Source organism: Eptatretus burgeri, chromosome 5 (genome assembly GCF_056783735.1).
Source record: "Eptatretus burgeri isolate ZD-2024b chromosome 5, Ebu_testis_v1, whole genome shotgun sequence".
NCBI lineage: Eukaryota > Metazoa > Chordata > Myxini > Myxiniformes > Myxinidae > Eptatretus > Eptatretus burgeri.
The window spans coordinates 123,604,009-123,614,578 of record NC_140965.1 but is presented as its reverse complement, the minus strand read 5'-3'; the positions used below and the strand labels follow the sequence as shown (position 1 = coordinate 123,614,578).

Here is a 10,570-nt window from a genome sequence, read left to right as displayed (position 1 = left end):
ATTATAATTATGACGTCATAGGTCACATGGTGTGGCACTCATGTTGGAAAAAAAGAAAAACTTTGGACTTCTGTGTCTCTGAAACCGCTCCATAGAAAAAAATTGAAACTTGGCACATGTGAAGTACTCCCAATGTGGAATGTGTGATTTTTTTTTGATGATGTCCTCGGTGGCTTCATTATGACTTAATAATTGCATGTTGAATGCTTTATGTGGGCTAAATTGTATGGTGGGAAAAAAAAACATTGATGATACCATTGGTTGTCAGTTAAAAGCTACATGTTGTGGTATTTGTGAATAAAGCATTTGTAAATGCCTGTACATGAATGAGTAAAATGAATGGTTACATTTTATGTTTCGTTTCGCACACGTGAGTGAATTGTAAAATAAACTGCTTGATGAAATGAGCTAATTTTGAGTGTATATGGTAGTATTGTTCTGTAAACTGCCTGGTGAGATTTGTGAAGGTGTTGGAGCATTCTCAGACGAAACTTCCATTCGGGACGAGAATTGCATTTGCTGGAAGGCAAGGGATTGTTCTGTGTTACTATAAAAACCCGCGAGAAGGAGGTGTAGAGAGACAGGTGATACGTGATGAGCCGTGTGTATCCATCATCCCCATGCTCAATTAAACCCTGATGAGTGACCAATATGTTCATGTACAGAGCGGTTGTTGACGCGTGGAGCCGATTATAATCAGGCTGATTAAAACTCATTACGATTGTGTATCAGGAAATAATTCCTTTGAGCTCTTCAATCATCCTGGATGGGCCAGCACACAAGAGAGAACGACGAGACAGGACTCCATCATTCAGCAGCCCTGGTAGATGAGGTGAACACGCGTGAGTTGTGCCGGCAGTACCGGGACACTGGGCGGAAACAACTCAATGTGGGAATTGGAGTTTGACATTATATGTCATGGTGAACTTCCTCATTTGAGTTTGTATTTATTTAACTGTAACACAAGTTTCAAAAACTTTATGCTGTTGATGTAGTCACTGTAACGTCACTCAGAAGTCACCGACCCCTCCTGGCAAAGATCCATTTGATTGGTAACCAGCCTGTGCGTTTGTTCATAACCTTGCATTGCAGTCGCTAGAGAATGCGCTTAGTTGGGCACTACAAATCACATGCGTACACTAAGGGGAAGGAAAACCCCAAGGTGGGTTTTTCACCCTGACATTTTGGTCATTTCCTCGTGACAGGATCTGTCGGTGGTAAAAGGCTTTACAGTGTCACAGAAACAGCACATGAGGAAGACTACGCATAAGCCACGATACTACAGTTGTGATGTGAGTTCAAATTGACCGCTCATCCATCTGCCATGGAGTTTGACAAGTGGATTGAGCGAGGCGAGTGGCTTGGACTGAAGGGAGAGACACTAATGCCGTTTGTTAAAGAACAGCAAGTGGCTGTAAAAGAAGAGAAGGCTCGGGAATGAGAGGAACGACACACGGAGCATGAGGAACGTGCTCGGAAAGAGGAGGCAGAGCGTGAGGCACACAAAGACCAGGCGGAGCGTAAGGGACGTGCATGGAAAGAGGAGGTAGAGTATTAGGCACGCAAAGAGGAGGCAGAGCATGAGGAATGTGCATGCAAAGACGAAGCGGAGCATGGGGAACATGCACGGAAAGAGGAGGCGGAGCGTGAGGACCGTGCACGAAAAGAGGAGGCGGAGCATGAGGAACATGCACGGAAAGAGGAGGCAGAGCGTGAGGACCGTGCACGAAAAGAGGAGGCGGAGCATGAGGAACATGCACGGAAAGAGGAGGCGGAGCGTTCAGAATGCAGAGAGGAGGCGGAGCATGAGAAACATGCACAGAAAGAGGAGGCGGAGCGTGAGGACCGTGCACGAAAAGAGGAGGTAGAGTATTAGGCACGCAAAGAGGAGGCAGAGCATGAGGTACGCAAAGAGGAGATTGAGCGTGAGGAATGTGCATGCAAAGACGAAGCGGAGCATGGGGAACATGCACGGAAAGAGGAGGCGGAGCGTGAGGACCGTGCACGAAAAGAAGAGGCAGAGCGTGAGGAACGTGCACTAAAAGAGGAGGTGGAGCATGAGGCATTGTGTGCACAAAGACTAAGCGGAGCATGGGGAACATGAACGGAAAGAGGAGGCAGAGCGTGAGGACCGCAGAGAGGAGGCAGAGCATGAGGAATGCAGAGAGGAGGCAGAGCATGAGGAATGCAGAGCATGAGGAATGCAGAGAGGAGGCAGAGCATGAGGAATGTGCATGGAAAGAGGAGGCGGAGCATGAGGAATGCAGAGAGGAGGCGGAGCATGAGGAATGTGCATGGAGAGAGGAGGCAGAGCATGAGGAACATGCATGGAGAGAGGAGGCGGAGCATGAGGAATGCAGAGAGGAGGCAGAGCATGAGGAATGCAGAGAGGAGGCAGAGCATGAGGAACATGCATGGAGAGAGGAGGCGGAGCATGAGGAATGCAGAGAGGAGGCAGTGCATGAGGAATGCAGAGAGGAGGCAGAGCATGAGGAACGTGCATGGAGAGAGGAGGCAGAGCATGAGGAACGCAGCAAGGAGGCGGAGCATGAGGGACGTGCATGGAGAGAGGAGGCGGAGCATGAGGAATGCAGAGAGGAGGCGGAGCATGAGGAATGTGCATGGAGAGAGGAGGCAGAGCATGAGGAATGCAGAGAGGAGGCGGAGCATGAGGAATGTGCATGGAGAGAGGAGGCGGAGCATGAGGAATGCAGAGAGGAGGCAGAGCATGAGGAATGCAGAGAGGAGGCAGAGCATGAGGAACATGCATGGAGAGAGGAGGCGGAGCATGAGGAATGCAGAGAGGAGGCAGAGCATGAGGAACGCAGCGAGGAGGCAGAGCATGAGGAACGTGCATGGAGAGAGGAGGCGGAGCATGAGGAATGCAGAGAGGAGGCAGAGCATGAGGAATGCAGAGAGGAGGCAGAGCATGAGGAATGCAGAGAGGAGGCAGAGCATGAGGAATGCAGAGAGGAGGCAGAGCATGAGGAACGCAGTGAGGAGGCAGAGCATGAGGAATGTGCATGGAGAGAGGAGGCAGAGCATGAGGAATGCAGAGAGGAGGCAGAGCATGAGGAATGCAGAGAGGAGGCAGAGCATGAGGAATGCAGAGAGGAGGCAGAGCATGAGGAACGCAGTGAGGAGGCAGAGCATGAGGAACGTGCATGGAGAGAGGAGGCGGAGCATGAGGAATCCAGAGAGGAGGCAGAGCATGAGGAACGTGCATGGAGAGAGGAGGCAGAGCATGAGGAACGCAGCAAGGAGGCGGAGCATGAGGGACGTGCATGGAGAGAGGAGGCGGAGCATGAGGAATGCAGAGAGGAGGCGGAGCATGAGGAATGTGCATGGAGAGAGGAGGCAGAGCATGAGGAATGCAGAGAGGAGGCGGAGCATGAGGAATGTGCATGGAGAGAGGAGGCAGAGCATGAGGAATGCAGAGAGGAGGCAGAGCATGAGGAACATGCATGGAGAGAGGAGGCGGAGCATGAGGAATGCAGAGAGGAGGCAGAGCATGAGGAATGCAGAGAGGAGGCAGAGCATGAGGAACATGCATGGAGAGAGGAGGCGGAGCATGAGGAATGCAGAGAGGAGGCAGAGCATGAGGAATGCAGAGAGGAGGCAGAGCATGAGGAACGTGCATGGAGAGAGGAGGCAGAGCATGAGGAACGCAGCAAGGAGGCGGAGCATGAGGGACGTGCATGGAGAGAGGAGGCGGAGCATGAGGAATGCAGAGAGGAGGCAGAGCATGAGGAACATGCATGGAGAGAGGAGGCGGAGCATGAGGAATGCAGAGAGGAGGCAGAGCATGAGGAACGTGCATGGAGAGAGGAGGCAGAGCATGAGGAACGCAGCAAGGAGGCGGAGCATGAGGGACGTGCATGGAGAGAGGAGGCGGAGCATGAGGAATGCAGAGAGGAGGCGGAGCATGAGGAATGTGCATGGAGAGAGGAGGCAGAGCATGAGGAATGCAGAGAGGAGGCGGAGCATGAGGAATGTGCATGGAGAGAGGAGGCGGAGCATGAGGAATGCAGAGAGGAGGCAGAGCATGAGGAATGCAGAGAGGAGGCAGAGCATGAGGAACATGCATGGAGAGAGGAGGCGGAGCATGAGGAATGCAGAGAGGAGGCAGAGCATGAGGAATGCAGAGAGGAGGCAGAGCATGAGGAACGTGCATGGAGAGAGGAGGCGGAGCATGAAGAATGCAGAGAGGAGGCAGAGCATGAGGAATGCAGAGAGGAGGCAGAGCATGAGGAACGTGCATGGAGAGAGGAGGCAGAGCATGAGGAATGCAGAGAGGAGGCGGAGCATGAGGAATGCAGAGAGAAGGCAGAGCATGAGGAACGTGCATGGAGAGAGGAGGCAGAGCATGAGGAACGCAGCAAGGAGGCGGAGCATGAGGGACGTGCATGGAGAGAGGAGGCGGAGCATGAGGAATGCAGAGAGGAGGCGGGGCATGAGGAATGTGCAAGGAGAGAGGAGGCAGAGCATGAGGAATGCAGAGAGGAGGCGGAGCATGAGGAATGTGCATGGAGAGAGGAGGCGGAGCATGAGGAATGCAGAGAGGAGGCAGAGCATGAGGAATGCAGAGAGGAGGCAGAGCATGAGGAACATGCATGGAGAGAGGAGGCGGAGCATGAGGAATGCAGAGAGGAGGCAGAGCATGAGGAACATGCATGGAGAGAGGAGGCGGAGCATGAGGAATGCAGAGAGGAGGCAGAGCATGAGGAATGCAGAGAGGAGGCAGAGCATGAGGAACGTGCATGGAGAGAGGAGGCAGAGCATGAGGAATGCAGAGAGGAGGCAGAGCATGAGGAATGCAGAGAGGAGGCAGAGCATGAGCAATGTGCACGCAAAGACGAAGCGGAGCATGGGGAACGCAGAGAGGAGGTGGAGTGTGGCAAATGCACCCGAGAAGCCAAACGTCTGAAGGAGGGAATGTGAATGAAGATTTAATTGGCTGGAATACAGTACGAGATTGAAGCAGGGACACATGCTCGCACCGCCCCTGACACTGGTGATGTACGAGTAATGGCAAACAAGCCAAAGCCCCCCACATTTGATGAGAAATGCGATGAGCTGGATGCATACCCCAAGAGATTTGAGAGCTTTGCTGCGAGTCAATATTGGAAGAGAGAAGACTGGGCGGTCAGTCTCAGCCCACTGCTGACAGGCAAAGCACTCCAGATGTATAACAGTATTCCCTCAGAGAATGCTCACAATTATGATCACTTAAAAGTGGCCTTCTTGAAGAGGTATGAATTTACTGAGGAGGGATATCGCCGGAGATTTAAAGAAATTAAACCTGACGAAGTTGAAACTGCGTTTCACTTCGTGACACATTTGAGATGGTGCTTTACACAATGCAATTTGATGACAAAGTGCTAATGTAGCTTTGATGCATTAACCGACTTGTTGGTTCGTCAACAGTTCCCAAGTGTGTTCTACAGAGATGGCTCTGTTCATATGTGAAAGAGTGCCTCAGGAAATGGAAGTAATGACAACCTTGGGCCTTGGCTGAGCAGTATATTGAAGCACATTGAGGGTGTATTACTGGGAGGTCAGTCAATAAGAAGGACATCACAATTGTGGTGGAAAAGAACTTAATTTCCACAAGTTGGATCAGCATACAAAAGGAGAATCTTTAGTTTTGTATATATGGAGGAAGAACATTGAATGATTCCCTGAACCAATCGAATGGACTTCACTGAAACAGAAGCCCGAAGCAATTCCTCTCGTACACAATTTGACATTCCAAAGAATGGGAGGGTGAGACATTTGGCAATCCAACTACAGGATGAGCTGATAAGCATTAGGTAAAATAACTCAAAACTGCAATATGTGTCCACATTGGGTGGGAGGGAGAGAATGACACAATCATGGCAAAAGTTGCAGTGTGAACAACCAGGTCACCTGTTTCTATGCATTGAGCAAGACCTTTTTTCATCGTATGAAGTTCCTTTTTTCAAAATGTAGGTCAAAAGAATCTTGGGAAAAGGGACTCATACAATTCTCCTGAGTAGGACTCCCACAAGAGGTACTGAGCAACCGAGGTACTCCATTTACATCAGACCTGATGAAGTTGTGTCGACTTATTGTGATGCAGCAACTCTTTACAACACCATATAACCCCAGGTGCAATGGACTTTGTCAACGGACTTCTGAAGAGCATGCTGAGGAATATGTGTCAAGAGCGACGACGTGATTGGGAGAGGCACCTGCAGGTGGTGCTATTTGCTTACAGGGAGGTTCCTCAAGGAAGTACTGGGTTCTCACCATTTGAGCTACTCTACGGAGGAACTGTAAGAGGACCCATTCAGTTGTTGAAGGAACTATGGACTGGAGAGAACACGTCAGATATTCATAATGCCAAGTAATATGTCTTCAACTTGCATAATCGGCTGGAGGACACTTTCCGACTGGTGTGAGAGAGTCTGCACACTGCTCAAAGCAGTCAGAAACATTTCTATGATAGGAAAACCAGAGACAAAAGTTCAAGGTTGGAGACAGAGTTTTATTGCTACTACCAACGGAGCACAAGAAGTTGACGCTCCAATAGCAAGGACCACATGAAGTTTTGGAAGTCGTCAAACAGATGGACTACAAGATCTGTGTCAAAGGCAAGACCAAAATTTACCATGCCAACCTTTTGAAGTTGTGTCACAAGAGAGCTGAAAATGCAGCTAATATCACGTTACAGCCAGATGTGGCCAGTGTGGCGGTCATCGACTCAGACCTGAATAGTGATGAAGAATGTGTGTTGGCCAATTGAAGACTTCTTTGAATTGAGACCCAGGGCTGATGGGTCTCAATTCAAAGAAGTCTTTATTCGCCAAGTCTGATGGTGACACACGAGGATGTCACCATCAGCGAGGATATGTCAGCAAGGCAGAGAGAAAGGGTCAGGTACAGATGGAGGAAGAGAAACTCACCTGCATCAGAAACACCCGTGTACCGATGACCAAAAGACAGGTTTAATCATTCCTGGGTTTGGCAGGGTACTATAGGAGGTTCAATCCGAACAATGCAGATGACGTTGTGCCCCTCACTGACCTCACCAAAAAGGGTGTGCCCAACCACATTTCATGGGAGGAATCACAACAGAGGGCATTTGAAATGATCAAGAACCTTCTTTGCAAGGCCCCTGTACTATGGATGCCTGACTTTGCCAGACCATTTATCGTACAAGCGGATGCATCTGATGTCGGAATCGGAGTGGTGTTGTTGCAGGAGCACAAGGATGGAGTCTTTCCTGTAATGTGTGCCAGCAAAAAACTTCTGCCCCAGGAAAGGAACTACTTGGCGATAGAACGTGAATGTCTCGCTGTCATGTTTGCTGTTAAGAAATTCCAGAACTACATCTACGGAGGAGAGTTCATCACACAGAGTGATCATCAGCCCCTGTCATACATACAGAAGTGTAAGACTGACAGTGTGAGGATAATGTGGTAGGCATTGTTCCTACAGAACTATCGGTTCTGCATTTAAGCCATTAAGGGATCCAAGAATGTGAGAACTGATTGTATGAGTTGACTGTGATCGTTTATTTTTGGTTTGTTTTGCACTCTCTAATTTTAACTGACTTGTCAAAAAAAAATGTATTTGCAATAATATTTTTCGAAAGGTGGGGCTTATTTGTCAGTTAAAAGCTAGATGTTGTGGTATTTGTGAGTAAGCATTAGTAAATGCCATCGGAAATGAACGACTAAAATGGATGGTTACATGTTATAAGTTTTGTGTAGCACAGATAGGTAAATTGTAATATGAACTGCTTGATGTAATGAGCTAATTTTGATTGTAGATGGCAGTATTGTACTGTAAACTGCCTGGTGAGATTTGTGAAAGTGCTGGAACGTTCTCAGATGAAACTTCCAGTTTTAGTCCTGCAGCGTAGTCTGATATTTCAGATCAATTGTTCAAATTTGCATAAAAGCACCAAAATTGGTATACATGTAGAATAATGTATTCCGAACAATTCAAGATATGGAGCCACCCGAGATTGTGCCTTGGTCAGCTTCGGCGACCATTTTCCAAAATGGCCACCATTCTACTTTAGCGAAATTGGCTATATGCTCTTATTTTCTTATTGTATTGGTGGTAGATATAAGGAAAGTGTAAAATTCAGTAAATTGACCATGAAAAGGCGTATTCAAATATTATGAGCCAGTATTTCAGTAAAAAAGCCATTATTTGACTTGTAAATTGCTGCTCTCCTGAAACTTTTTGCTGAAAAGTATCCATTATTGCCAGGAGAAGAAGAACCAAATGATATTCATCACATTCAATGGGTTTGGAATCAACAAAAATTGCATTACAGATTACATACTTTACTCTATTTTGAAAAGGGAACTGATAATCGTGATAATGACAAACTCAGAAAATGTAGTCAAATTATTGCACACTTCACCTTGAAGCGGCTACGGTTTACTGTCTACTACCATTCTACCAGGCCACATGGTACACGCATACATCAGTCTAGTACAATACGAGTTTCTGAGCTCGTGTACTGGCTCTGGATCAAGAAGTCAACACTTTTACAAGTAATGTGACTTTGCATTTCCACATTCTATGCTAGGCCGATATCTCAGTCTGTGTCTACTGCGTCTGTCTACCGGCATTCTCCTTCACAAGCACACAGTCTAGTGCATTGCAGATTAGCCTTCTTGCATTTGCAGCGGTTTCTACAGCCTTTTTTGCAGCCACACGACACCAGCTCGAAGCAGCTTTTTGAAGCCTCAGGGAGTGTGGTCCAGAGCAGTTCATTGGACCCATCCTCTGTTTGCCACCAGCCCCAGCTTGTTGGTGATGGAAGCATGCACGGGTTGAGGGACCAAGAACTGCCCCCAGACATAGCCACCCTGGAAGACTGATCTCTTCACATGCTGGTCCAAAGCATCGTAGGTAGGTGGGATGTGCTGGACGGAGTTCCTCTTGGCGAAGTTTCTTTCTGGCCTCGTTGACGTCCGTATATGGACTGGTGCAGTCATAGAGGAGCACCAAAAACCTTTCAATGCCGTGCATTGCGTCATCCTGGATGTTGACTGGCGTGGTGGTCAGGGTCACAAGAGAATCTGTCAGTTCTGGAAACGAGTTCCATGTGGCCCAGGCAGATTTCTTCCCATGCCCCACGAATGCTGATACCGTGTCACATCCGGTCATGGCGTGGAAGACAGGGAGGGCACGTGCCTTCTGTGGACCGACGGAGGCAGCTATTTCATGGGCAGGGATGTAGCGGTAGTTCTTGCCCGTCCCAAAGGCAATCCAGAGTTCATCCACGCATGGTAGTGCCTGGGCTACCATCCCCACCAAGACGGCGACGTCGGTGTCTACGGTTCGAACTGGAATCCGACGGTGGTCATGTTCTGCAGCATGGGCCACATGTAGCATAATGCGAGTGTCCGCCTCTTCTTGACCGCATGGAGCCAGAGAGCTTTCCTCTTCCTGCCTTGGAAGGCAGATGACTGCTTCACCATCAGTGACTACCAGCTCCTTTGCCTCGTCATGGAAGGACTGCACCAGCACATCGGAAAGGAAGGTGAAGAGCTCCACCTTGTTTGCGTCGACACGTAGGAAACTCTGCCAGTTTCATGGTATGGCTGCGGTGCTCACCACGCGTCGTCACACCCCTTTTCCGCGTTTCTCTTTTGTCGCCGTCTTCAAGGAGCCATCTTTGTAGCTATCCCAAATGAGGTCGAGACGTGAAGCACGACGCAGCTGCCCCTCGACGTATGGGATGAAGACTTGGTGGGCATATTCTTCAAATGTCTTAGCAGTGCCAGGCTTCAACATCTGCACGATGACGGCGCCGTCAAGGGCAACAGAAGTGACAGCAGGTGCATCAGACTGATCTTCAGCAATGCCTTCCCATAAAAGGCTTCCCATGGATTTTCCCATAAAAATGACCATTTTTCCCCAATACAATGGTTGGAAATATAATAAATCAACACAAATGACATTTGTATTGTTTTCTTTTGTAAATGCACATCACATGGGGTATTTATCACCTCTGAGAAACCTACAAAGAGAATAACAATGACAGATATCCCATGTTGTTAAAGTAGAATGGTGGCCATTTTGGAAAATGGCCGCCAAAGCTGATCAATGCAAAATCTCGAGTGGCTCCATATCCAGAATTGTTCAGAATACATTAGTCAACATATTTACCAATTTTGGTGCTTTTATGAAAAGTCGAACAATTGGTTTGCTATGCTGCATTATTATTTAGACTAGAATCACATTTGCTGGAAGGCATGGGATTGTTCTGTGATACTATATAAACCCGTGAGAGCGAGGTGTATAGAGACGGGTGATATGTGATGAGCCGTGTGCATCCATCGTCCCCGTGCTCAATTTAACTCTGATGAGTGAACGAGGTGTTAATGTTCAGAGCGGTTGTTGACGCTTGGAGCTGATTATAATCAGGTTGATTAAAACAAATTAAGATTGTATTTTGGGAAATAATTTCTTTTAGCTCTTTAAATCATCCTGGACTGGCCAGCGTACGAGAGAGAAAACCGCAACAAGACTCAATCATTCAACAGCCCTGGTGCATGAGGTGAACATGCGTGAGTTG

The 10,570-nt window shown here is 48.3% G+C and overlaps 1 pseudogene; it reads left to right on the top strand.

Annotated features, from left to right (window-relative positions):
* The first annotated feature begins 5,028 nt into the window (after positions 1-5,028).
* LOC147027274 (uncharacterized) lies at positions 5,029-7,485 on the top strand (annotated as a pseudogene).
* The last annotated feature ends 3,085 nt before the right edge of the window (positions 7,486-10,570 follow it).